At 41.2% G+C, this 25,495-nt stretch overlaps 28 non-coding genes across 28 annotated transcripts; 13 read left to right on the plus strand and 15 right to left on the minus strand.

Moving 5' to 3' along the window:
* Positions 1 to 262: 262 nt before the first annotated feature.
* trnaa-agc (transfer RNA alanine (anticodon AGC)) lies at positions 263 to 335 on the plus strand. Its single transcript has one exon. It is a non-coding gene; the product is annotated as a tRNA-Ala (tRNA).
* Positions 336 to 485: 150 nt separating this feature from the next.
* On the minus strand, positions 486 to 559 carry trnai-aau (transfer RNA isoleucine (anticodon AAU)). The gene has a single exon. It is a non-coding gene; the product is annotated as a tRNA-Ile (tRNA).
* A 2,040-nt stretch (positions 560 to 2,599) lies between these two features.
* Positions 2,600 to 2,672, plus strand: trnaa-agc (transfer RNA alanine (anticodon AGC)). The gene has a single exon. It is a non-coding gene; the product is annotated as a tRNA-Ala (tRNA).
* A 150-nt stretch (positions 2,673 to 2,822) lies between these two features.
* trnai-aau (transfer RNA isoleucine (anticodon AAU)) lies at positions 2,823 to 2,896 on the minus strand. Its single transcript has one exon. It is a non-coding gene; the product is annotated as a tRNA-Ile (tRNA).
* Positions 2,897 to 3,530: 634 nt separating this feature from the next.
* Positions 3,531 to 3,603, plus strand: trnaa-agc (transfer RNA alanine (anticodon AGC)). The gene has a single exon. It is a non-coding gene; the product is annotated as a tRNA-Ala (tRNA).
* Positions 3,604 to 3,753: 150 nt separating this feature from the next.
* Positions 3,754 to 3,827, minus strand: trnai-aau (transfer RNA isoleucine (anticodon AAU)). Its single transcript has one exon. It is a non-coding gene; the product is annotated as a tRNA-Ile (tRNA).
* Positions 3,828 to 4,674: 847 nt separating this feature from the next.
* Positions 4,675 to 4,747, plus strand: trnaa-agc (transfer RNA alanine (anticodon AGC)). The gene has a single exon. It is a non-coding gene; the product is annotated as a tRNA-Ala (tRNA).
* Positions 4,748 to 4,897: 150 nt separating this feature from the next.
* On the minus strand, positions 4,898 to 4,971 carry trnai-aau (transfer RNA isoleucine (anticodon AAU)). The gene has a single exon. It is a non-coding gene; the product is annotated as a tRNA-Ile (tRNA).
* Positions 4,972 to 7,448: 2,477 nt separating this feature from the next.
* On the minus strand, positions 7,449 to 7,522 carry trnai-aau (transfer RNA isoleucine (anticodon AAU)). The gene has a single exon. It is a non-coding gene; the product is annotated as a tRNA-Ile (tRNA).
* A 1,660-nt stretch (positions 7,523 to 9,182) lies between these two features.
* On the minus strand, positions 9,183 to 9,256 carry trnai-aau (transfer RNA isoleucine (anticodon AAU)). Its single transcript has one exon. It is a non-coding gene; the product is annotated as a tRNA-Ile (tRNA).
* Positions 9,257 to 11,296: 2,040 nt separating this feature from the next.
* On the plus strand, positions 11,297 to 11,369 carry trnaa-agc (transfer RNA alanine (anticodon AGC)). The gene has a single exon. It is a non-coding gene; the product is annotated as a tRNA-Ala (tRNA).
* A 150-nt stretch (positions 11,370 to 11,519) lies between these two features.
* trnai-aau (transfer RNA isoleucine (anticodon AAU)) lies at positions 11,520 to 11,593 on the minus strand. The gene has a single exon. It is a non-coding gene; the product is annotated as a tRNA-Ile (tRNA).
* A 634-nt stretch (positions 11,594 to 12,227) lies between these two features.
* On the plus strand, positions 12,228 to 12,300 carry trnaa-agc (transfer RNA alanine (anticodon AGC)). Its single transcript has one exon. It is a non-coding gene; the product is annotated as a tRNA-Ala (tRNA).
* Positions 12,301 to 12,450: 150 nt separating this feature from the next.
* Positions 12,451 to 12,524, minus strand: trnai-aau (transfer RNA isoleucine (anticodon AAU)). The gene has a single exon. It is a non-coding gene; the product is annotated as a tRNA-Ile (tRNA).
* An 847-nt stretch (positions 12,525 to 13,371) lies between these two features.
* trnaa-agc (transfer RNA alanine (anticodon AGC)) lies at positions 13,372 to 13,444 on the plus strand. The gene has a single exon. It is a non-coding gene; the product is annotated as a tRNA-Ala (tRNA).
* Positions 13,445 to 13,594: 150 nt separating this feature from the next.
* Positions 13,595 to 13,668, minus strand: trnai-aau (transfer RNA isoleucine (anticodon AAU)). The gene has a single exon. It is a non-coding gene; the product is annotated as a tRNA-Ile (tRNA).
* Positions 13,669 to 16,311: 2,643 nt separating this feature from the next.
* Positions 16,312 to 16,384, plus strand: trnaa-agc (transfer RNA alanine (anticodon AGC)). Its single transcript has one exon. It is a non-coding gene; the product is annotated as a tRNA-Ala (tRNA).
* Positions 16,385 to 16,534: 150 nt separating this feature from the next.
* Positions 16,535 to 16,608, minus strand: trnai-aau (transfer RNA isoleucine (anticodon AAU)). Its single transcript has one exon. It is a non-coding gene; the product is annotated as a tRNA-Ile (tRNA).
* Positions 16,609 to 17,620: 1,012 nt separating this feature from the next.
* On the plus strand, positions 17,621 to 17,693 carry trnaa-agc (transfer RNA alanine (anticodon AGC)). Its single transcript has one exon. It is a non-coding gene; the product is annotated as a tRNA-Ala (tRNA).
* A 150-nt stretch (positions 17,694 to 17,843) lies between these two features.
* Positions 17,844 to 17,917, minus strand: trnai-aau (transfer RNA isoleucine (anticodon AAU)). The gene has a single exon. It is a non-coding gene; the product is annotated as a tRNA-Ile (tRNA).
* An 847-nt stretch (positions 17,918 to 18,764) lies between these two features.
* trnaa-agc (transfer RNA alanine (anticodon AGC)) lies at positions 18,765 to 18,837 on the plus strand. The gene has a single exon. It is a non-coding gene; the product is annotated as a tRNA-Ala (tRNA).
* A 150-nt stretch (positions 18,838 to 18,987) lies between these two features.
* Positions 18,988 to 19,061, minus strand: trnai-aau (transfer RNA isoleucine (anticodon AAU)). Its single transcript has one exon. It is a non-coding gene; the product is annotated as a tRNA-Ile (tRNA).
* Positions 19,062 to 21,102: 2,041 nt separating this feature from the next.
* Positions 21,103 to 21,175, plus strand: trnaa-agc (transfer RNA alanine (anticodon AGC)). Its single transcript has one exon. It is a non-coding gene; the product is annotated as a tRNA-Ala (tRNA).
* Positions 21,176 to 21,325: 150 nt separating this feature from the next.
* On the minus strand, positions 21,326 to 21,399 carry trnai-aau (transfer RNA isoleucine (anticodon AAU)). Its single transcript has one exon. It is a non-coding gene; the product is annotated as a tRNA-Ile (tRNA).
* An 847-nt stretch (positions 21,400 to 22,246) lies between these two features.
* trnaa-agc (transfer RNA alanine (anticodon AGC)) lies at positions 22,247 to 22,319 on the plus strand. Its single transcript has one exon. It is a non-coding gene; the product is annotated as a tRNA-Ala (tRNA).
* A 150-nt stretch (positions 22,320 to 22,469) lies between these two features.
* On the minus strand, positions 22,470 to 22,543 carry trnai-aau (transfer RNA isoleucine (anticodon AAU)). Its single transcript has one exon. It is a non-coding gene; the product is annotated as a tRNA-Ile (tRNA).
* Positions 22,544 to 23,177: 634 nt separating this feature from the next.
* Positions 23,178 to 23,250, plus strand: trnaa-agc (transfer RNA alanine (anticodon AGC)). Its single transcript has one exon. It is a non-coding gene; the product is annotated as a tRNA-Ala (tRNA).
* A 150-nt stretch (positions 23,251 to 23,400) lies between these two features.
* On the minus strand, positions 23,401 to 23,474 carry trnai-aau (transfer RNA isoleucine (anticodon AAU)). The gene has a single exon. It is a non-coding gene; the product is annotated as a tRNA-Ile (tRNA).
* Positions 23,475 to 25,495: the final 2,021 nt, after the last annotated feature.

Raw genomic sequence — 25,495 nt, forward strand, 5'->3', positions numbered from 1 at the left:
CTGTTAAGCAACCTTTAACCAACGGTTCTACCTCAACAACCAAACATTAAATTGCTGCAACTGAAGAGGGGGTTGAAGGGCATGCAGTTAGATGAGGTCATTTGTAGGACTCAAATTTGAGTGAACATGTAATCTTAGTCTTACACTTGAGTATGAAAGTTGCATGATCCGCTCTTGAAGAGCACTGTTAACCTTGTCTAATGCACTGCTTGTCTAATGCACAGAATAAAAAATTTTACAACCCACTGAGCCAGTGTGCTAAGGGGAATTAGCTCAAGTGGTAGAGCGCTCGCTTAGCATGCGAGAGGTAGCGGGATCGATGCCCGCATTCTCCAGTGTGACCACACAGCCAGACGCTGGGTGCTGTCTATTGTTTCCAGCAGTGACTGGGTTATAGGCCTCCTCTTAGGGAGCAAAAACATGTTTTCAACTGCAGTTTAGGTCAGGAGCACCATCTTTCTTGCTAACATTGAAAATTGTGGTAATGGCCCGTACGGGGATCGAACCCGCGACCTTGGCGTTATTAGCACCACGCTCTAACCAGCTGAGCTAACCGGCCAAGACAATGGACAGTTGGTTTTTCTCAGATCACAAATTACCTAAGGAACATCACCTAGTTCTGCATTTTCACAAGGGGATCAAATGACCACCAATATTAACATAACTAGTCTATGAACTACACTAGAAGTAATTGACCTTACTTGCTAAAGTAGTGCACTATTAAGCAACCTTTAACCAACTGTTCTACCTCAACAACCAAACATCTTGAACAAAAGCATTAAAAAATCCACCTTCTCATATTTTGACACACTGACATGAAAATTCCACAGTCAGTTCTAAAAGTGTGAGCCATTCTGTAAGCTCCTGAGCTTCCCTACTGTTTTGTTACAATTGGGGTGTTAAACACCAAGCATCTGCTAGAATAGACCACTGTTAAGCAACCTTTAACCAACGGTTCTACCTCAACAACCAAACATCAAATTGCTGCAACTGAAGAGGGGGTTGAAGGGCATGCAGTTAGATGAGGTCATTTGTAGGACTCAAATTTGAGTGAACATGTAATCTTAATTGACCATACTTGCTAGAGTAGTCCACTATTAAGCAACCTTTAACCAACTGTTCTACCTCAACAACCAAACATCTTGAACAAAAGCATTAAAAAATCCACCTTCTCATATTTTGACACACTGACATGAAAATTCCACAGTCAGTTCTAAAAGTGTGAGCCATTCTGTAAGCTCCTGAGCTTCCCTACTGTTTTGTTACAATTGGGGTGTTAAAACCCAAGCATCTGCTAGAATAGTCCACTATTAAGCAACCTTTAACCAACTGTTCTACCTCAACAACCAAACATCATGAACAAAAGCATTTAAAATTCCACCTTCTCATATTTTGACACACTGACATGAAAATTCCACAGTCAGTTCTAAAAGTGTGAACCATGCTGTAAGCTCCTGAGCCTCCCTCCTGTTTCTTTTACAATTGGGGTGTCAAAACCCAAGCATCTGCTAGAATAGTCCACTATTAAGCAACCTTTAACCAACTGTTCTACCATTTTTTTTCTCAAATCACAAATTACCTAAGGAACATCACCTAGTCCTGCATTTTCACAAGGGGATCAAATGACCACCAATATTAACATAACTCGTCTATGAACTACACTAGAATTAATTGACCTTACTTGCTAGAGTAGTCCACTATTAAGCAACCTTTAACCAACTGTTCTACCTCAACAACCAAACATCTTGAACAAAAGCATTAAAAAATCCACCTTCTCATATTTTGACACACTGACATGAAAATTCCACAGTCAGTTCTAAAAGTGTGAGCCATTCTGTAAGCTCCTGAGCTTCCCTACTCTTTTGTTACAATTGGGGTGTCAAAACCCAAGCATCTGCTAGAATAGTCCACTATTAAGCAACCTTTAACCAACTGTTCTACCTCAACAACCAAACATTATGAACAAAAGCATTTAAAATTCCACCTTCTCATATTTTGACACACTGACATGAAAATTCCACAGTCAGTTCTAAAAGTGTGAACCATGCTGTAAGCTCCTGAGCTTCCCTACTCTTTTGTTACAATTGGGGTGTCAAAACCCAAGCATCTGCTAGAATAGTCCACTATTAAGCAACCTTTAACCAACTGTTCTACCTCAACAACCAAACATTATGAACAAAAGCATTTAAAATTCCACCTTCTCATATTTTGACACACTGACATGAAAATTCCACAGTCAGTTCTAAAAGTGTGAACCATGCTGTAAGCTCCTGAGCCTCCCTCCTGTTTCTGTTACAATTGGGGTGTTAAAAACCAAGCATCTGCTAGAATAGACCACTGTTAAGCAACCTTTAACCAACGGTTCTACCTCAACAACCAAACATCAAATTGCTGCAACTGAAGAGGGGGTTGAAGGGCATGCAGTTAGATGAGGTCATTTGTAGGACTCACATTTGAGTGAACATGTAATCTTAGTCTTACACTTGAGTATGAAAGTTGCATGATCCGCTCTTGAAGAGCACTGTTACCCTTGTCTAATGCACTGCTTGTCTAATGCACAGAATAAAAAATTTTACAACCCACTGAGCCAGTGTGCTAAGGGGAATTAGCTCAAGTGGTAGAGCGCTCGCTTAGCATGCGAGAGGTAGCGGGATCGATGCCCGCATTCTCCAGTGTGACCACACAGCCAGACGCTGGGTGCTGTCTATTGTTTCCAGCAGTGACTGGGTTATAGGCCTCCTCTTAGGGAGCAAAAACATGTTTTCAACTGCAGTTTAGGTCAGGAGCACCATCTTTCTTGCTAACATTGAAAATTGTGGTAATGGCCCGTACGGGGATCGAACCCACGACCTTGGCGTTATTAGCACCACGCTCTAACCAGCTGAGCTAACCGGCCAAGACAATGGGCAGCTGGTTTTTCTCAGATCACAAATTACCTAAGGAACATCACCTAGTCCTGCATTTTCACAAGGGGATCAAATGACCACCAATATTAACATAACTAGTCTATGAACTACACTAGAAGTAATTGACCTTACTTGCTAGAGTAGTCCACTATTAAGCAACCTTTAACCAACTGTTCTACCTCAACAACCAAACATCTTGAACAAAAGCATTAAAAAATCCACCTTCTCATATTTTGACACACTGACATGAAAATTCCACAGTCAGTTCTAAAAGTGTGAACCATGCTGTAAGCTCCTGAGCCTCCCTCCTGTTTCTGTTACAATTGGGGTGTTAAAAACCAAGCATCTGCTAGAATAGACCACTGTTAAGCAACCTTTAACCAACGGTTCTACCTCAACAACCAAACATCAAATTGCTGCAACTGAAGAGGGGGTTGAAGGGCATGCAGTTAGATGAGGTCATTTGTAGGACTCACATTTGAGTGAACATGTAATCTTAGTCTTACACTTGAGTATGAAAGTTGCATGATCCGCTCTTGAAGAGCACTGTTACCCTTGTCTAATGCACTGCTTGTCTAATGCACAGAATAAAAAATTTTACAACCCACTGAGCCAGTGTGCTAAGGGGAATTAGCTCAAGTGGTAGAGCGCTCGCTTAGCATGCGAGAGGTAGCGGGATCGATGCCCGCATTCTCCAGTGTGACCACACAGCCAGACGCTGGGTGCTGTCTATTGTTTCCAGCAGTGACTTGGTTATAGCCCTCCTCTTAGGGAGCAAAAACATGTTTTCAACTGCAGTTTAGGTCAGGAGCACCATCTTTCATGCTAACATTGAAAACTGTGGTAATGGCCCGTACGGGGATCGAACCCGCGACCTTGGCGTTATTAGCACCACGCTCTAACCAGCTGAGCTAACCGGCCAAGACAATGGACTGTTGGTTTTTCTCAGATCACAAATTACCTAAGGAACATCACCTAGTCCTGCATTTTCACAAGGGGATCAAATGACCACCAATATTAACATAACTAGTCTATGAACTACACTAGAAGTAATTGACCTTACTTGCTAGAGTAGTCCACTATTAAGCAACCTTTAACCAACTGTTCTACCTCAACAACCAAACATCTTGAACAAAAGCATTAAAAAATCCACCTTCTCATATTTTGACACACTGACATGAAAATTCCACAGTCAGTTCTAAAAGTGTGAGCCATTCTGTAAGCTCCTGAGCTTCCCTACTGTTTTGTTACAATTGGGGTGTTAAAACCCAAGCATCTGCTAGAATAGTCCACTATTAAGCAACCTTTAACCAACTGTTCTACCTCAACAACCAAACATCATGAACAAAAGCATTTAAAATTCCACCTTCTCATATTTTGACACACTGACAGGAAAATTCCACAGTCAGTTCTAAAAGTGTGAACCATGCTGTAAGCTCCTGAGCCTCCCTCCTGTTTCTTTTACAATTGGGGTGTCAAAACCCAAGCATCTGCTAGAATAGACCACTGTTAAGCAACCTTTAACCAACGGTTCTACCTCAACAACCAAACATCAAATTGCTGCAACTGAAGAGGGGGTTGAAGGGCATGCAGTTAGATGAGGTCATTTGTAGGACTCAAATTTGAGTGAACATGTAATCTTAGTCTTACACTTGAGTATGAAAGTTGCATGATCCGCTCTTGAAGAGCACTGTTAACCTTGTCTAATGCACTGCTTGTCTAATGCACAGAATAAAAATTTTTACAACCCACTGAGCCAGTGTGCTAAGGGGAATTAGCTCAAGTGGTAGAGCGCTCGCTTAGCATGCGAGAGGTAGCGGGATCGATGCCCGCATTCTCCAGTGTGACCACACAGCCAGACGCTGGGTGCTGTCTATTGTTTCCAGCAGTGACTGGGTTATAGGCCTCCTCTTAGGGAGCAAAAACATGTTTTCAACTGCAGTTTAGGTCAGGAGCACCATCTTTCTTGCTAACATTGAAAATTGTGGAAATGGCCCGTACGGGGATCGAACCCGCGACCTTGGCGTTATTAGCACCACGCTCTAACCAGCTGAGCTAACCGGCCAAGACAATGGACAGTTGGTTTTTCTCAGATCACAAATTACCTAAGGAACATCACCTAGTTCTGCATTTTCACAAGGGGATCAAATGACCACCAATATTAACATAACTAGTCTATGAACTACACTAGAAGTAATTGACCTTACTTGCTAAAGTAGTGCACTAATAAGCAACCTTTAACCAACTGTTCTACCTCAACAACCAAACATCTTGAACAAAAGCATTAAAAAATCCACCTTCTCATATTTTGACACACTGACATGAAAATTCCACAGTCAGTTCTAAAAGTGTGAACCATGCTGTAAGCTCCTGAGCCTCCCTCCTGTTTCTGTTACAATTGGGGTGTTAAAAACCAAGCATCTGCTAGAATAGACCACTGTTAAGCAACCTTTAACCAACGGTTCTACCTCAACAACCAAACATCAAATTGCTGCAACTGAAGAGGGGGTTGAAGGGCATGCAGTTAGATGAGGTCATTTGTAGGACTCAAATTTGAGTGAACATGTAATCTTAATTGACCTTACTTGCTAGAGTAGTCCACTATTAAGCAACCTTTAACCAACTGTTCTACCTCAACAACCAAACATCTTGAACAAAAGCATTAAAAAATCCACCTTCTCATATTTTGACACACTGACATGAAAATTCCACAGTCAGTTCTAAAAGTGTGAGCCATTCTGTAAGCTCCTGAGCTTCCCTACTGTTTTGTTACAATTGGGGTGTTAAAACCCAAGCATCTGCTAGAATAGTCCACTATTAAGCAACCTTTAACCAACTGTTCTACCTCAACAACCAAACATCATGAACAAAAGCATTTAAAATTCCACCTTCTCATATTTTGACACACTGACATGAAAATTCCACAGTCAGTTCTAAAAGTGTGAACCATGCTGTAAGCTCCTGAGCCTCCCTCCTGTTTCTTTTACAATTGGGGTGTCAAAACCCAAGCATCTGCTAGAATAGTCCACTATTAAGCAACCTTTAACCAACTGTTCTACCTCAACAACCAAACATTATGAACAAAAGCATTTAAAATTCCACCTTCTCATATTTTGACACACTGACATGAAAATTCCACAGTCAGTTCTAAAAGTGTGAACCATGCTGTAAGCTCCTGAGCTTCCCTACTCTTTTGTTACAATTGGGGTGTCAAAACCCAAGCATCTGCTAGAATAGTCCACTATTAAGCAACCTTTAACCAACTGTTCTACCATTTTTTTTCTCAAATCACAAATTACCTAAGGAACATCACCTAGTCCTGCATTTTCACAAGGGGATCAAATGACCACCAATATTAACATAACTCGTCTATGAACTACACTAGAATTAATTGACCTTACTTGCTAGAGTAGTCCACTATTAAGCAACCTTTAACCAACTGTTCTACCTCAACAACCAAACATTATGAACAAAAGCATTTAAAATTCCACCTTCTCATATTTTGACACACTGACATGAAAATTCCACAGTCAGTTCTAAAAGTGTGAACCATGCTGTAAGCTCCTGAGCTTCCCTACTCTTTTGTTACAATTGGGGTGTCAAAACCCAAGCATCTGCTAGAATAGTCCACTATTAAGCAACCTTTAACCAACTGTTCTACCTCAACAACCAAACATCTTGAACAAAAGCATTAAAAAATCCACCTTCTCATATTTTGACACACTGACATGAAAATTCCACAGTCAGTTCTAAAAGTGTGAGCCATTCTGTAAGCTCCTGAGCTTCCCTACTCTTTTGTTACAATTGGGGTGTCAAAACCCAAGCATCTGCTAGAATAGTCCACTATTAAGCAACCTTTAACCAACTGTTCTACCTCAACAACCAAACATTATGAACAAAAGCATTTAAAATTCCACCTTCTCATATTTTGACACACTGACATGAAAATTCCACAGTCAGTTCTAAAAGTGTGAACCATGCTGTAAGCTCCTGAGCCTCCCTCCTGTTTCTGTTACAATTGGGGTGTTAAAAACCAAGCATCTGCTAGAATAGACCACTGTTAAGCAACCTTTAACCAACGGTTCTACCTCAACAACCAAACATCAAATTGCTGCAACTGAAGAGGGGGTTGAAGGGCATGCAGTTAGATGAGGTCATTTGTAGGACTCACATTTGAGTGAACATGTAATCTTAGTCTTACACTTGAGTATGAAAGTTGCATGATCCGCTCTTGAAGAGCACTGTTACCCTTGTCTAATGCACTGCTTGTCTAATGCACAGAATAAAAAATTTTACAACCCACTGAGCCAGTGTGCTAAGGGGAATTAGCTCAAGTGGTAGAGCGCTCGCTTAGCATGCGAGAGGTAGCCGGATCGATGCCCGCATTCTCCAGTGTGACCACACAGCCAGACGCTGGGTGCTGTCTATTGTTTCCAGCAGTGACTGGGTTATAGGCCTCCTCTTAGGGAGCAAGAACATGTTTTCAACTGCAGTTTAGGTCAGGAGCACCATCTTTCTTGCTAACATTGAAAATTGTGGTAATGGCCCGTACGGGGATCGAACCCGCGACCTTGGCGTTATTAGCACCACGCTCTAACCAGCTGAGCTAACCGGCCAAGACAATGGACAGTTGGTTTTTCTCAGATCACAAATTACCTAAGGAACATCACCTAGTTCTGCATTTTCACAAGGGGATCAAATGACCACCAATATTAACATAACTAGTCTATGAACTACACTAGAAGTAATTGACCTTACTTGCTAAAGTAGTGCACTATTAAGCAACCTTTAACCAACTGTTCTACCTCAACAACCAAACATCTTGAACAAAAGCATTAAAAAATCCACCTTCTCATATTTTGACACACTGACATGAAAATTCCACAGTCAGTTCTAAAAGTGTGAGCCATTCTGTAAGCTCCTGAGCTTCCCTACTGTTTTGTTACAATTGGGGTGTTAAACACCAAGCATCTGCTAGAATAGACCACTGTTAAGCAACCTTTAACCAACGGTTCTACCTCAACAACCAAACATCAAATTGCTGCAACTGAAGAGGGGGTTGAAGGGCATGCAGTTAGATGAGGTCATTTGTAGGACTCAAATTTGAGTGAACATGTAATCTTAATTGACCTTACTTGCTAGAGTAGTCCACTATTAAGCAACCTTTAACCAACTGTTCTACCTCAACAACCAAACATCTTGAACAAAAGCATTAAAAAATCCACCTTCTCATATTTTGACACACTGACATGAAAATTCCACAGTCAGTTCTAAAAGTGTGAGCCATTCTGTAAGCTCCTGAGCTTCCCTACTCTTTTGTTACAATTGGGGTGTCAAAACCCAAGCATCTGCTAGAATAGTCCACTATTAAGCAACCTTTAACCAACTGTTCTACCTCAACAACCAAACATCTTGAACAAAAGCATTAAAAAATCCACCTTCTCATATTTTGACACACTGACATGAAAATTCCACAGTCAGTTCTAAAAGTGTGAGCCATTCTGTAAGCTCCTGAGCTTCCCTACTCTTTTGTTACAATTGGGGTGTCAAAACCCAAGCATCTGCTAGAATAGTCCACTATTAAGCAACCTTTAACCAACTGTTCTACCTCAACAACCAAACATTATGAACAAAAGCATTTAAAATTCCACCTTCTCATATTTTGACACACTGACATGAAAATTCCACAGTCAGTTCTAAAAGTGTGAACCATGCTGTAAGCTCCTGAGCCTCCCTCCTGTTTCTGTTACAATTGGGGTGTTAAAAACCAAGCATCTGCTAGAATAGACCACTGTTAAGCAACCTTTAACCAACGGTTCTACCTCAACAACCAAACATCAAATTGCTGCAACTGAAGAGGGGGTTGAAGGGCATGCAGTTAGATGAGGTCATTTGTAGGACTCACATTTGAGTGAACATGTAATCTTAGTCTTACACTTGAGTATGAAAGTTGCATGATCCGCTCTTGAAGAGCACTGTTACCCTTGTCTAATGCACTGCTTGTCTAATGCACAGAATAAAAAATTTTACAACCCACTGAGCCAGTGTGCTAAGGGGAATTAGCTCAAGTGGTAGAGCGCTCGCTTAGCATGCGAGAGGTAGCCGGATCGATGCCCGCATTCTCCAGTGTGACCACACAGCCAGACGCTGGGTGCTGTCTATTGTTTCCAGCAGTGACTGGGTTATAGGCCTCCTCTTAGGGAGCAAGAACATGTTTTCAACTGCAGTTTAGGTCAGGAGCACCATCTTTCTTGCTAACATTGAAAATTGTGGTAATGGCCCGTACGGGGATCGAACCCGCGACCTTGGCGTTATTAGCACCACGCTCTAACCAGCTGAGCTAACCGGCCAAGACAATGGACAGTTGGTTTTTCTCAGATCACAAATTACCTAAGGAACATCACCTAGTTCTGCATTTTCACAAGGGGATCAAATGACCACCAATATTAACATAACTAGTCTATGAACTACACTAGAAGTAATTGACCTTACTTGCTAAAGTAGTGCACTATTAAGCAACCTTTAACCAACTGTTCTACCTCAACAACCAAACATCTTGAACAAAAGCATTAAAAAATCCACCTTCTCATATTTTGACACACTGACATGAAAATTCCACAGTCAGTTCTAAAAGTGTGAGCCATTCTGTAAGCTCCTGAGCTTCCCTACTGTTTTGTTACAATTGGGGTGTTAAACACCAAGCATCTGCTAGAATAGACCACTGTTAAGCAACCTTTAACCAACGGTTCTACCTCAACAACCAAACATCAAATTGCTGCAACTGAAGAGGGGGTTGAAGGGCATGCAGTTAGATGAGGTCATTTGTAGGACTCAAATTTGAGTGAACATGTAATCTTAATTGACCTTACTTGCTAGAGTAGTCCACTATTAAGCAACCTTTAACCAACTGTTCTACCTCAACAACCAAACATCTTGAACAAAAGCATTAAAAAATCCACCTTCTCATATTTTGACACACTGACATGAAAATTCCACAGTCAGTTCTAAAAGTGTGAGCCATTCTGTAAGCTCCTGAGCTTCCCTACTGTTTTGTTACAATTGGGGTGTTAAAACCCAAGCATCTGCTAGAATAGTCCACTATTAAGCAACCTTTAACCAACTGTTCTACCTCAACAACCAAACATCATGAACAAAAGCATTTAAAATTCCACCTTCTCATATTTTGACACACTGACATGAAAATTCCACAGTCAGTTCTAAAAGTGTGAACCATGCTGTAAGCTCCTGAGCCTCCCTCCTGTTTCTTTTACAATTGGGGTGTCAAAACCCAAGCATCTGCTAGAATAGTCCACTATTAAGCAACCTTTAACCAACTGTTCTACCATTTTTTTTCTCAAATCACAAATTACCTAAGGAACATCACCTAGTCCTGCATTTTCACAAGGGGATCAAATGACCACCAATATTAACATAACTCGTCTATGAACTACACTAGAATTAATTGACCTTACTTGCTAGAGTAGTCCACTATTAAGCAACCTTTAACCAACTGTTCTACCTCAACAACCAAACATCTTGAACAAAAGCATTAAAAAATCCACCTTCTCATATTTTGACACACTGACATGAAAATTCCACAGTCAGTTCTAAAAGTGTGAGCCATTCTGTAAGCTCCTGAGCTTCCCTACTCTTTTGTTACAATTGGGGTGTCAAAACCCAAGCATCTGCTAGAATAGTCCACTATTAAGCAACCTTTAACCAACTGTTCTACCTCAACAACCAAACATTATGAACAAAAGCATTTAAAATTCCACCTTCTCATATTTTGACACACTGACATGAAAATTCCACAGTCAGTTCTAAAAGTGTGAACCATGCTGTAAGCTCCTGAGCTTCCCTACTCTTTTGTTACAATTGGGGTGTCAAAACCCAAGCATCTGCTAGAATAGTCCACTATTAAGCAACCTTTAACCAACTGTTCTACCTCAACAACCAAACATTATGAACAAAAGCATTTAAAATTCCACCTTCTCATATTTTGACACACTGACATGAAAATTCCACAGTCAGTTCTAAAAGTGTGAACCATGCTGTAAGCTCCTGAGCCTCCCTCCTGTTTCTGTTACAATTGGGGTGTTAAAAACCAAGCATCTGCTAGAATAGACCACTGTTAAGCAACCTTTAACCAACGGTTCTACCTCAACAACCAAACATCAAATTGCTGCAACTGAAGAGGGGGTTGAAGGGCATGCAGTTAGATGAGGTCATTTGTAGGACTCACATTTGAGTGAACATGTAATCTTAGTCTTACACTTGAGTATGAAAGTTGCATGATCCGCTCTTGAAGAGCACTGTTACCCTTGTCTAATGCACTGCTTGTCTAATGCACAGAATAAAAAATTTTACAACCCACTGAGCCAGTGTGCTAAGGGGAATTAGCTCAAGTGGTAGAGCGCTCGCTTAGCATGCGAGAGGTAGCGGGATCGATGCCCGCATTCTCCAGTGTGACCACACAGCCAGACGCTGGGTGCTGTCTATTGTTTCCAGCAGTGACTGGGTTATAGGCCTCCTCTTAGGGAGCAAAAACATGTTTTCAACTGCAGTTTAGGTCAGGAGCACCATCTTTCTTGCTAACATTGAAAATTGTGGTAATGGCCCGTACGGGGATCGAACCCACGACCTTGGCGTTATTAGCACCACGCTCTAACCAGCTGAGCTAACCGGCCAAGACAATGGGCAGCTGGTTTTTCTCAGATCACAAATTACCTAAGGAACATCACCTAGTCCTGCATTTTCACAAGGGGATCAAATGACCACCAATATTAACATAACTAGTCTATGAACTACACTAGAAGTAATTGACCTTACTTGCTAGAGTAGTCCACTATTAAGCAACCTTTAACCAACTGTTCTACCTCAACAACCAAACATCTTGAACAAAAGCATTAAAAAATCCACCTTCTCATATTTTGACACACTGACATGAAAATTCCACAGTCAGTTCTAAAAGTGTGAACCATGCTGTAAGCTCCTGAGCCTCCCTCCTGTTTCTGTTACAATTGGGGTGTTAAAAACCAAGCATCTGCTAGAATAGACCACTGTTAAGCAACCTTTAACCAACGGTTCTACCTCAACAACCAAACATCAAATTGCTGCAACTGAAGAGGGGGTTGAAGGGCATGCAGTTAGATGAGGTCATTTGTAGGACTCACATTTGAGTGAACATGTAATCTTAGTCTTACACTTGAGTATGAAAGTTGCATGATCCGCTCTTGAAGAGCACTGTTACCCTTGTCTAATGCACTGCTTGTCTAATGCACAGAATAAAAAATTTTACAACCCACTGAGCCAGTGTGCTAAGGGGAATTAGCTCAAGTGGTAGAGCGCTCGCTTAGCATGCGAGAGGTAGCGGGATCGATGCCCGCATTCTCCAGTGTGACCACACAGCCAGACGCTGGGTGCTGTCTATTGTTTCCAGCAGTGACTTGGTTATAGCCCTCCTCTTAGGGAGCAAAAACATGTTTTCAACTGCAGTTTAGGTCAGGAGCACCATCTTTCATGCTAACATTGAAAACTGTGGTAATGGCCCGTACGGGGATCGAACCCGCGACCTTGGCGTTATTAGCACCACGCTCTAACCAGCTGAGCTAACCGGCCAAGACAATGGACTGTTGGTTTTTCTCAGATCACAAATTACCTAAGGAACATCACCTAGTCCTGCATTTTCACAAGGGGATCAAATGACCACCAATATTAACATAACTAGTCTATGAACTACACTAGAAGTAATTGACCTTACTTGCTAGAGTAGTCCACTATTAAGCAACCTTTAACCAACTGTTCTACCTCAACAACCAAACATCTTGAACAAAAGCATTAAAAAATCCACCTTCTCATATTTTGACACACTGACATGAAAATTCCACAGTCAGTTCTAAAAGTGTGAGCCATTCTGTAAGCTCCTGAGCTTCCCTACTGTTTTGTTACAATTGGGGTGTTAAAACCCAAGCATCTGCTAGAATAGTCCACTATTAAGCAACCTTTAACCAACTGTTCTACCTCAACAACCAAACATCATGAACAAAAGCATTTAAAATTCCACCTTCTCATATTTTGACACACTGACAGGAAAATTCCACAGTCAGTTCTAAAAGTGTGAACCATGCTGTAAGCTCCTGAGCCTCCCTCCTGTTTCTTTTACAATTGGGGTGTCAAAACCCAAGCATCTGCTAGAATAGACCACTGTTAAGCAACCTTTAACCAACGGTTCTACCTCAACAACCAAACATCAAATTGCTGCAACTGAAGAGGGGGTTGAAGGGCATGCAGTTAGATGAGGTCATTTGTAGGACTCAAATTTGAGTGAACATGTAATCTTAGTCTTACACTTGAGTATGAAAGTTGCATGATCCGCTCTTGAAGAGCACTGTTAACCTTGTCTAATGCACTGCTTGTCTAATGCACAGAATAAAAATTTTTACAACCCACTGAGCCAGTGTGCTAAGGGGAATTAGCTCAAGTGGTAGAGCGCTCGCTTAGCATGCGAGAGGTAGCGGGATCGATGCCCGCATTCTCCAGTGTGACCACACAGCCAGACGCTGGGTGCTGTCTATTGTTTCCAGCAGTGACTGGGTTATAGGCCTCCTCTTAGGGAGCAAAAACATGTTTTCAACTGCAGTTTAGGTCAGGAGCACCATCTTTCTTGCTAACATTGAAAATTGTGGAAATGGCCCGTACGGGGATCGAACCCGCGACCTTGGCGTTATTAGCACCACGCTCTAACCAGCTGAGCTAACCGGCCAAGACAATGGACAGTTGGTTTTTCTCAGATCACAAATTACCTAAGGAACATCACCTAGTTCTGCATTTTCACAAGGGGATCAAATGACCACCAATATTAACATAACTAGTCTATGAACTACACTAGAAGTAATTGACCTTACTTGCTAAAGTAGTGCACTAATAAGCAACCTTTAACCAACTGTTCTACCTCAACAACCAAACATCTTGAACAAAAGCATTAAAAAATCCACCTTCTCATATTTTGACACACTGACATGAAAATTCCACAGTCAGTTCTAAAAGTGTGAACCATGCTGTAAGCTCCTGAGCCTCCCTCCTGTTTCTGTTACAATTGGGGTGTTAAAAACCAAGCATCTGCTAGAATAGACCACTGTTAAGCAACCTTTAACCAACGGTTCTACCTCAACAACCAAACATCAAATTGCTGCAACTGAAGAGGGGGTTGAAGGGCATGCAGTTAGATGAGGTCATTTGTAGGACTCAAATTTGAGTGAACATGTAATCTTAATTGACCTTACTTGCTAGAGTAGTCCACTATTAAGCAACCTTTAACCAACTGTTCTACCTCAACAACCAAACATCTTGAACAAAAGCATTAAAAAATCCACCTTCTCATATTTTGACACACTGACATGAAAATTCCACAGTCAGTTCTAAAAGTGTGAGCCATTCTGTAAGCTCCTGAGCTTCCCTACTGTTTTGTTACAATTGGGGTGTTAAAACCCAAGCATCTGCTAGAATAGTCCACTATTAAGCAACCTTTAACCAACTGTTCTACCTCAACAACCAAACATCATGAACAAAAGCATTTAAAATTCCACCTTCTCATATTTTGACACACTGACATGAAAATTCCACAGTCAGTTCTAAAAGTGTGAACCATGCTGTAAGCTCCTGAGCCTCCCTCCTGTTTCTTTTACAATTGGGGTGTCAAAACCCAAGCATCTGCTAGAATAGTCCACTATTAAGCAACCTTTAACCAACTGTTCTACCATTTTTTTTCTCAAATCACAAATTACCTAAGGAACATCACCTAGTCCTGCATTTTCACAAGGGGATCAAATGACCACCAATATTAACATAACTCGTCTATGAACTACACTAGAATTAATTGACCTTACTTGCTAGAGTAGTCCACTATTAAGCAACCTTTAACCAACTGTTCTACCTCAACAACCAAACATTATGAACAAAAGCATTTAAAATTCCACCTTCTCATATTTTGACACACTGACATGAAAATTCCACAGTCAGTTCTAAAAGTGTGAACCATGCTGTAAGCTCCTGAGCTTCCCTACTCTTTTGTTACAATTGGGGTGTCAAAACCCAAGCATCTGCTAGAATAGTCCACTATTAAGCAACCTTTAACCAACTGTTCTACCATTTTTTTTCTCAAATCACAAATTACCTAAGGAACATCACCTAGTCCTGCATTTTCACAAGGGGATCAAATGACCACCAATATTAACATAACTCGTCTATGAACTACACTAGAATTAATTGACCTTACTTGCTAGAGTAGTCCACTATTAAGCAACCTTTAACCAACTGTTCTACCTCAACAACCAAACATTATGAACAAAAGCATTTAAAATTCCACCTTCTCATATTTTGACACACTGACATGAAAATTCCACAGTCAGTTCTAAAAGTGTGAACCATGCTGTAAGCTCCTGAGCTTCCCTACTCTTTTGTTACAATTGGGGTGTCAAAACCCAAGCATCTGCTAGAATAGTCCACTATTAAGCAACCTTTAACCAACTGTTCTACCTCAACAACCAAACATCTTGAACAAAAGCATTAAAAAATCCACCTTCTCATATTTTGACACACTGACATGAAAATTCCACAGTCAGTTCTAAAAGTGTGAGCCATTCTGTAAGCTCCTGAGCTTCCCTACTCTTTTGTTACAATTGGGGTGTCAAAACCCAAGCATCTGCTAGAATAGTCCACTATTAAGCAACCTTTAACCAACTGTTCTACCTCAACAACCAAACATTATGAACAAAAGCATTTAAAATTCCACCTTCTCATATTTTGACACACTGACATGAAAATTCCACAGTCAGTTCTAAAAGTGTGAACCATGCTGTAAGCTCCTGAGCTTCCCTACTCTTTTGTTACAATTGGGGTGTCAAAACCCAAGCATCTGCTAGAATAGTCCACTATTAAGCAACCTTTAACCAACTGTTCTACCTCAACAACCAAACATTATGAACAAAAGCATTTAAAATTCCACCTTCTCATATTTTGACACACTGACATGAAAATTCCACAGTCAGTTCTAAAAGTGTGAACCATGCTGTAAGCTCCTGAGCCTCCCTCCTGTTTCTGTTACAATTGGGGTGTTAAAAACCAAGCATCTGCTAGAATAGACCACTGTTAAGCAACCTTTAACCAACGGTTCTACCTCAACAACCAAACATCAAATTGCTGCAACTGAAGAGGGGGTTGAAGGGCATGCAGTTAGATGAGGTCATTTGTAGGACTCACATTTGAGTGAACATGTAATCTTAGTCTTACACTTGAGTATGAAAGTTGCATGATCCGCTCTTGAAGAGCACTGTTACCCTTGTCTAATGCACTGCTTGTCTAATGCACAGAATAAAAAATTTTACAACCCACTGAGCCAGTGTGCTAAGGGGAATTAGCTCAAGTGGTAGAGCGCTCGCTTAGCATGCGAGAGGTAGCGGGATCGATGCCCGCATTCTCCAGTGTGACCACACAGCCAGACGCTGGGTGCTGTCTATTGTTTCCAGCAGTGACTGGGTTATAGGCCTCCTCTTAGGGAGCAAAAACATGTTTTCAACTGCAGTTTAGGTCAGGAGCACCATCTTTCTTGCTAACATTGAAAATTGTGGTAATGGCCCGTACGGGGATCGAACCCGCGACCTTGGCGTTATTAGCACCACGCTCTAACCAGCTGAGCTAACCGGCCAAGACAATGGACAGTTGGTTTTTCTCAGATCACAAATTACCTAAGGAACATCACCTAGTTCTGCATTTTCACAAGGGGATCAAATGACCACCAATATTAACATAACTAGTCTATGAACTACACTAGAAGTAATTGACCTTACTTGCTAAAGTAGTGCACTATTAAGCAACCTTTAACCAACTGTTCTACCTCAACAACCAAACATCTTGAACAAAAGCATTAAAAAATCCACCTTCTCATATTTTGACACACTGACATGAAAATTCCACAGTCAGTTCTAAAAGTGTGAACCATGCTGTAAGCTCCTGAGCCTCCCTCCTGTTTCTGTTACAATTGGGGTGTTAAAAACCAAGCATCTGCTAGAATAGACCACTGTTAAGCAACCTTTAACCAACGGTTCTACCTCAACAACCAAACATCAAATTGCTGCAACTGAAGAGGGGGTTGAAGGGCATGCAGTTAGATGAGGTCATTTGTAGGACTCAAATTTGAGTGAACATGTAATCTTAATTGACCTTACTTGCTAGAGTAGTCCACTATTAAGCAACCTTTAACCAACTGTTCTACCTCAACAACCAAACATCTTGAACAAAAGCATTAAAAAATCCACCTTCTCATATTTTGACACACTGACATGAAAATTCCACAGTCAGTTCTAAAAGTGTGAACCATGCTGTAAGCTCCTGAGCCTCCCTCCTGTTTCTGTTACAATTGGGGTGTTAAAAACCAAGCATCTGCTAGAATAGACCACTGTTAAGCAACCTTTAACCAACGGTTCTACCTCAACAACCAAACATCAAATTGCTGCAACTGAAGAGGGGGTTGAAGGGCATACAGTTAGATGAGGTCATTTGTAGGACTTACATTTGTGTGAACATGTAATCTTAGTCTTACACTTGAGTATGAAAGTTGCATGATCCGCTCTTGAAGAGCACTGTTACCCTTGTCTAATGCACTGCTTGTCTAATGCACAGAATAAAAAATTTTACAACCCACTGAGCCAGTGTGCTAAGGGGAATTAGCTCAAGTGGTAGAGCGCTCGCTTAGCATGCGAGAGGTAGCGGGATCGATGCCCGCATTCTCCAGTGTGACCACACAGCCAGACGCTGGGTGCTGTCTATTGTTTCCAGCAGTGACTTGGTTATAGCCCTCCTCTTAGGGAGCAAAAACATGTTTTCAACTGCAGTTTAGGTCAGGAGCACCATCTTTCATGCTAACATTGAAAACTGTGGTAATGGCCCGTACGGGGATCGAACCCGCGACCTTGGCGTTATTAGCACCACGCTCTAACCAGCTGAGCTAACCGGCCAAGACAATGGACTGTTGGTTTTTCTCAGATCACAAATTACCTAAGGAACATCACCTAGTCCTGCATTTTCACAAGGGGATCAAATGACCACCAATATTAACATAACTAGTCTATGAACTACACTAGAAGTAATTGACCTTACTTGCTAGAGTAGTCCACTATTAAGCAACCTTTAACCAACTGTTCTACCTCAACAACCAAACATCTTGAACAAAAGCATTTAAAATTCCACCTTCTCATATTTTGACACACTGACATGAAAATTCCACAGTCAGTTCTAAAAGTGTGAGCCATTCTGTAAGCTCCTGAGCTTCCCTACTGTTTTGTTACAATTGGGGTGTTAAAACCCAAGCATCTGCTAGAATAGGCCTCTATTAAGCAACCTTTAACCAACTGTTCTACCTCAACAACCAAACATCATGAACAAAAGCATTTAAAATTCCACCTTCTCATATTTTGACACACTGACAGGAAAATTCCACAGTCAGTTCTAAAAGTGTGAACCATGCTGTAAGCTCCTGAGCCTCCCTCCTGTTTCTTTTACAATTGGGGTGTCAAAACCCAAGCATCTGCTAGAATAGACCACTGTTAAGCAACCTTTAACCAACGGTTCTACCTCAACAACCAAACATCAAATTGCTGCAACTGAAGAGGGGGTTGAAGGGCATGCAGTTAGATGAGGTCATTTGTAGGACTCAAATTTGAGTGAACATGTAATCTTAGTCTTACACTTGAGTATGAAAGTTGCATGATCCGCTCTTGAAGAGCACTGTTAACCTTGTCTAATGCACTGCTTGTCTAATGCACAGAATAAAAAATTTTACAACCCACTGAGCCAGTGTGCTAAGGGGAATTAGCTCAAGTGGTAGAGCGCTCGCTTAGCATGCGAGAGGTAGCGGGATCGATGCCCGCATTCTCCAGTGTGACCACACAGCCAGACGCTGGGTGCTGTCTATTGTTTCCAGCAGTGACTGGGTTATAGGCCTCCTCTTAGGGAGCAAAAACATGTTTTCAACTGCAGTTTAGGTCAGGAGCACCATCTTTCTTGCTAACATTGAAAATTGTGGTAATGGCCCGTACGGGGATCGAACCCGCGACCTTGGCGTTATTAGCACCACGCTCTAACCAGCTGAGCTAACCGGCCAAGACAATGGACAGTTGGTTTTTCTCAGATCACAAATTACCTAAGGAACATCACCTAGTTCTGCATTTTCACAAGGGGATCAAATGACCACCAATATTAACATAACTAGTCTATGAACTACACTAGAAGTAATTGACCTTACTTGCTAAAGTAGTGCACTATTAAGCAACCTTTAACCAACTGTTCTACCTCAACAACCAAACATCTTGAACAAAAGCATTAAAAAATTCACCTTCTCATATTTTGACACACTGACATGAAAATTCCACAGTCAGTTCTAAAAGTGTGAACCATGCTGTAAGCTCCTGAGCCTCCCTCCTGTTTCTGTTACAATTGGGGTGTTAAAAACCAAGCATCTGCTAGAATAGACCACTGTTAAGCAACCTTTAACCAACGGTTCTACCTCAACAACCAAACATCAAATTGCTGCAACTGAAGAGGGGGTTGAAGGGCATGCAGTTAGATGAGGTCATTTGTAGGACTCAAATTTGAGTGAACATGTAATCTTAATTGACCTTACTTGCTAGAGTAGTCCACTATTAAGCAACCTTTAACCAACTGTTCTACCTCAACAACCAAACATCTTGAACAAAAGCATTAAAAAATCCACCTTCTCATATTTTGACACACTGACATGAAAATTCCACAGTCAGTTCTAAAAGTGTGAGCCATTCTGTAAGCTCCTGAGCTTCCCTACTGTTTTGTTACAATTGGGGTGTTAAAACCCAAGCATCTGCTAGAATAGTCCACTATTAAGCAACCTTTAACCAACTGTTCTACCTCAACAACCAAACATCATGAACAAAAGCATTTAAAATTCCACCTTCTCATATTTTGACACACTGACATGAAAATTCCACAGTCAGTTCTAAAAGTGTGAACCATGCTGTAAGCTCCTGAGCCTCCCTCCTGTTTCTTTTACAATTGGGGTGTCAAAACCCAAGCATCTGCTAGAATAATCCACTATTAAGCAACCTTTAACCAACTGTTCTACCTCAACAACCAAACATTATGAACAAAAGCATTTAAAATTCCACCTTCTCATATTTTGACACACTGACATGAAAATTCCACAGTCAGTTCTAAAAGTGTGAACCATGCTGTAAGCTCCTGAGCTTCCCTACTCTTTTGTTACAATTGGGGTGTCAAAACCCAAGCATCTGCTAGAATAGTCCACTATTAAGCAACCTTTAACCAACTGTTCTACCATTTTTTTTCTCAAATCACAAATTACCTAAGGAACATCACCTAGTCCTGCATTTTCACAAGGGGATCAAATGACCACCAATATTAACATAACTCGTCTATGAACTACACTAGAATTAATTGACCTTACTTGCTAGAGTAGTGCACTATTAAGCAACCTTTAACCAACTGTTCTACCTCAACAACCAAACATCTTGAACAAAAGCATTAAAAAATCCACCTTCTCATATTTTGACACACTGACATGAAAATTCCACAGTCAGTTCTAAAAGTGTGAGCCATTCTGTAAGCTCCTGAGCTTCCCTACTCTTTTGTTACAATTGGGGTGTCAAAACCCAAGCATCTGCTAGAATAGTCCACTATTAAGCAACCTTTAACCAACTGTTCTACCTCAACAACCAAACATCATGAACAAAAGCATTTAAAATTCCACCTTCTCATATTTTGACACACTGACAGGAAAATTCCACAGTCAGTTCTAAAAGTGTGAACCATGCTGTAAGCTCCTGAGCCTCCCTCCTGTTTCTTTTACAATTGGGGTGTCAAAACCCAAGCATCTGCTAGAATAGACCACTGTTAAGCAACCTTTAACCAACGGTTCTACCTCAACAACCAAACATCAAATTGCTGCAACTGAAGAGGGGGTTGAAGGGCATGCAGTTAGATGAGGTCATTTGTAGGACTCAAATTTGAGTGAACATGTAATCTTAGTCTTACACTTGAGTATGAAAGTTGCATGATCCGCTCTTGAAGAGCACTGTTAACCTTGTCTAATGCACTGCTTGTCTAATGCACAGAATAAAAAATTTTAAAACCCACTGAGCCAGTGTGCTAAGGGGAATTAGCTCAAGTGGTAGAGCGCTCGCTTAGCATGCGAGAGGTAGCGGGATCGATGCCCGCATTCTCCAGTGTGACCACACAGCCAGACGCTGGGTGCTGTCTATTGTTTCCAGCAGTGACTGGGTTATAGGCCTCCTCTTAGGGAGCAAAAACATGTTTTCAACTGCAGTTTAGGTCAGGAGCACCATCTTTCTTGCTAACATTGAAAATTGTGGTAATGGCCCGTACGGGGATCGAACCCGCGACCTTGGCGTTATTAGCACCACGCTCTAACCAGCTGAGCTAACCGGCCAAGACAATGGACAGTTGGTTTTTCTCAGATCACAAATTACCTAAGGAACATCACCTAGTTCTGCATTTTCACAAGGGGATCAAATGACCACCAATATTAACATAACTAGTCTATGAACTACACTAGAAGTAATTGACCTTACTTGCTAGAGTAGTCCACTATTAAGCAACCTTTAACCAACTGTTCTACCTCAACAACCAAACATCTTGAACAAAAGCATTTAAAATTCCACCTTCTCATATTTTGACACACTGACATGAAAATTCCACAGTCAGTTCTAAAAGTGTGAGCCATTCTGTAAGCTCCTGAGCTTCCCTACTGTTTTGTTACAATTGGGGTGTTAAAACCCAAGCATCTGCTAGAATAGGCCTCTATTAAGCAACCTTTAACCAACTGTTCTACCTCAACAACCAAACATCATGAACAAAAGCATTTAAAATTCCACCTTCTCATATTTTGACACACTGACAGGAAAATTCCACAGTCAGTTCTAAAAGTGTGAACCATGCTGTAAGCTCCTGAGCCTCCCTCCTGTTTCTTTTACAATTGGGGTGTCAAAACCCAAGCATCTGCTAGAATAGACCACTGTTAAGCAACCTTTAACCAACGGTTCTACCTCAACAACCAAACATCAAATTGCTGCAACTGAAGAGGGGGTTGAAGGGCATGCAGTTAGATGAGGTCATTTGTAGGACTCAAATTTGAGTGAACATGTAATCTTAGTCTTACACTTGAGTATGAAAGTTGCATGATCCGCTCTTGAAGAGCACTGTTAACCTTGTCTAATGCACTGCTTGTCTAATGCACAGAATAAAAAATTTTACAACCCACTGAGCCAGTGTGCTAAGGGGAATTAGCTCAAGTGGTAGAGCGCTCGCTTAGCATGCGAGAGGTAGCGGGATCGATGCCCGCATTCTCCAGTGTGACCACACAGCCAGACGCTGGGTGCTGTCTATTGTTTCCAGCAGTGACTGGGTTATAGGCCTCCTCTTAGGGAGCAAAAACATGTTTTCAACTGCAGTTTAGGTCAGGAGCACCATCTTTCTTGCTAACATTGAAAATTGTGGTAATGGCCCGTACGGGGATCGAACCCGCGACCTTGGCGTTATTAGCACCACGCTCTAACCAGCTGAGCTAACCGGCCAAGACAATGGACAGTTGGTTTTTCTCAGATCACAAATTACCTAAGGAACATCACCTAGTTCTGCATTTTCACAAGGGGATCAAATGACCACCAATATTAACATAACTAGTCTATGAACTACACTAGAAGTAATTGACCTTACTTGCTAAAGTAGTGCACTATTAAGCAACCTTTAACCAACTGTTCTACCTCAACAACCAAACATCTTGAACAAAAGCATTAAAAAATCCACCTTCTCATATTTTGACACACTGACATGAAAATTCCACAGTCAGTTCTAAAAGTGTGAACCATGCTGTAAGCTCCTGAGCCTCCCTCCTGTTTCTGTTACAATTGGGGTGTTAAAAACCAAGCATCTGCTAGAATAGACCACTGTTAAGCAACCTTTAACCAACGGTTCTACCTCAACAACCAAACATCAAATTGCTGCAACTGAAGAGGGGGTTGAAGGGCATGCAGTTAGATGAGGTCATTTGTAGGACTCAAATTTGAGTGAACATGTAATCTTAGTCTTACACTTGAGTATGAAAGTTGCATGATCCGCTCTTGAAGAGCACTGTTAACCTTGTCTAATGCACTGCTTGTCTAATGCACAGAATAAAAAATTTTAAAACCCACTGAGCCAGTGTGCTAAGGGGAATTAGCTCAAGTGGTAGAGCGCTCGCTTAGCATGCGAGAGGTAGCGGGATCGATGCCCGCATTCTCCAGTGTGACCACACAGCCAGACGCTGGGTGCTGTCTATTGTTTCCAGCAGTGACTGGGTTATAGGCCTCCTCTTAGGGAGCAAAAACATGTTTTCAACTGCAGTTTAGGTCAGGAGCACCATCTTTCTTGCTAACATTGAAAATTGTGGTAATGGCCCGTACGGGGATCGAACCCGCGACCTTGGCGTTATTAGCACCACGCTCTAACCAGCTGAGCTAACCGGCCAAGACAATGGACAGTTGGTTTTTCTCAGATCACAAATTACCTAAGGAACATCACCTAGTTCTGCATTTTCACAAGGGGATCAAATGACCACCAATATTAACATAACTAGTCTATGAACTACACTAGAAGTAATTGACCTTACTTGCTAAAGTAGTGCACTATTAAGCAACCTTTAACCAACTGTTCTACCTCAACAACCAAACATCTTGAACAAAAGCATTAAAAAATCCACCTTCTCATATTTTGACACACTGACATGAAAATTCCACAGTCAGTTCTTAAAGTGTGAACCATGCTGTAAGCTCCTGAGCCTCCCTCCTGTTTCTGTTACAATTGGGGTGTTAAAAACCAAGCATCTGCTAGAATAGACCACTGTTAAGCAACCTTTAACCAACGGTTCTACCTCAACAACCAAACATCAAATTGCTGCAACTGAAGAGGGGGTTGAAGGGCATGCAGTTAGATGAGGTCATTTGTAGGACTCAAATTTGAGTGAACATGTAATCTTAATTGACCTTACTTGCTAGAGTAGTCCACTATTAAGCAACCTTTAACCAACTGTTCTACCTCAACAACCAAACATCTTGAACAAAAGCATTAAAAAATCCACCTTCTCATATTTTGACACACTGACATGAAAATTCCACAGTCAGTTCTAAAAGTGTGAGCCATTCTGTAAGCTCCTGAGCTTCCCTACTGTTTTGTTACAATTGGGGTGTTAAAACCCAAGCATCTGCTAGAATAGTCCACTATTAAGCAACCTTTAACCAACTGTTCTACCTCAACAACCAAACATCATGAACAAAAGCATTTAAAATTCCACCTTCTCATATTTTGACACACTGACATGAAAATTCCACAGTCAGTTCTAAAAGTGTGAACCATGCTGTAAGCTCCTGAGCCTCCCTCCTGTTTCTTTTACAATTGGGGTGTCAAAACCCAAGCATCTGCTAGAATAATCCACTATTAAGCAACCTTTAACCAACTGTTCTACCTCAACAACCAAACATTATGAACAAAAGCATTTAAAATTCCACCTTCTCATATTTTGACACACTGACATGAAAATTCCACAGTCAGTTCTAAAAGTGTGAACCATGCTGTAAGCTCCTGAGCTTCCCTACTCTTTTGTTACAATTGGGGTGTCAAAACCCAAGCATCTGCTAGAATAGTCCACTATTAAGCAACCTTTAACCAACTGTTCTACCATTTTTTTTCTCAAATCACAAATTACCTAAGGAACATCACCTAGTCCTGCATTTTCACAAGGGGATCAAATGACCACCAATATTAACATAACTCGTCTATGAACTACACTAGAATTAATTGACCTTACTTGCTAGAGTAGTGCACTATTAAGCAACCTTTAACCAACTGTTCTACCTCAACAACCAAACATCTTGAACAAAAGCATTAAAAAATCCACCTTCTCATATTTTGACACACTGACATGAAAATTCCACAGTCAGTTCTAAAAGTGTGAGCCATTCTGTAAGCTCCTGAGCTTCCCTACTCTTTTGTTACAATTGGGGTGTCAAAACCCAAGCATCTGCTAGAATAGTCCACTATTAAGCAACCTTTAACCAACTGTTCTACCTCAACAACCAAACATTATGAACAAAAGCATTTAAAATTCCACCTTCTCATATTTTGACACACTGACATGAAAATTCCACAGTCAGTTCTAAAAGTGTGAACCATGCTGTAAGCTCCTGAGCTTCCCTACTCTTTTGTTACAATTGGGGTGTCAAAACCCAAGCATCTGCTAGAATAGTCCACTATTAAGCAACCTTTAACCAACTGTTCTACCTCAACAACCAAACATTATGAACAAAAGCATTTAAAATTCCACCTTCTCATATTTTGACACACTGACATGAAAATTCCACAGTCAGTTCTAAAAGTGTGAACCATGCTGTAAGCTCCTGAGCCTCCCTCCTGTTTCTGTTACAATTGGGGTGTTAAAAACCAAGCATCTGCTAGAATAGACCACTGTTAAGCAACCGTTAACCAACGGTTCT

Source organism: Clarias gariepinus, unplaced genomic scaffold (assembly GCF_024256425.1).
Source record: "Clarias gariepinus isolate MV-2021 ecotype Netherlands unplaced genomic scaffold, CGAR_prim_01v2 scaffold_29, whole genome shotgun sequence".
Lineage (NCBI taxonomy): Eukaryota > Metazoa > Chordata > Actinopteri > Siluriformes > Clariidae > Clarias > Clarias gariepinus.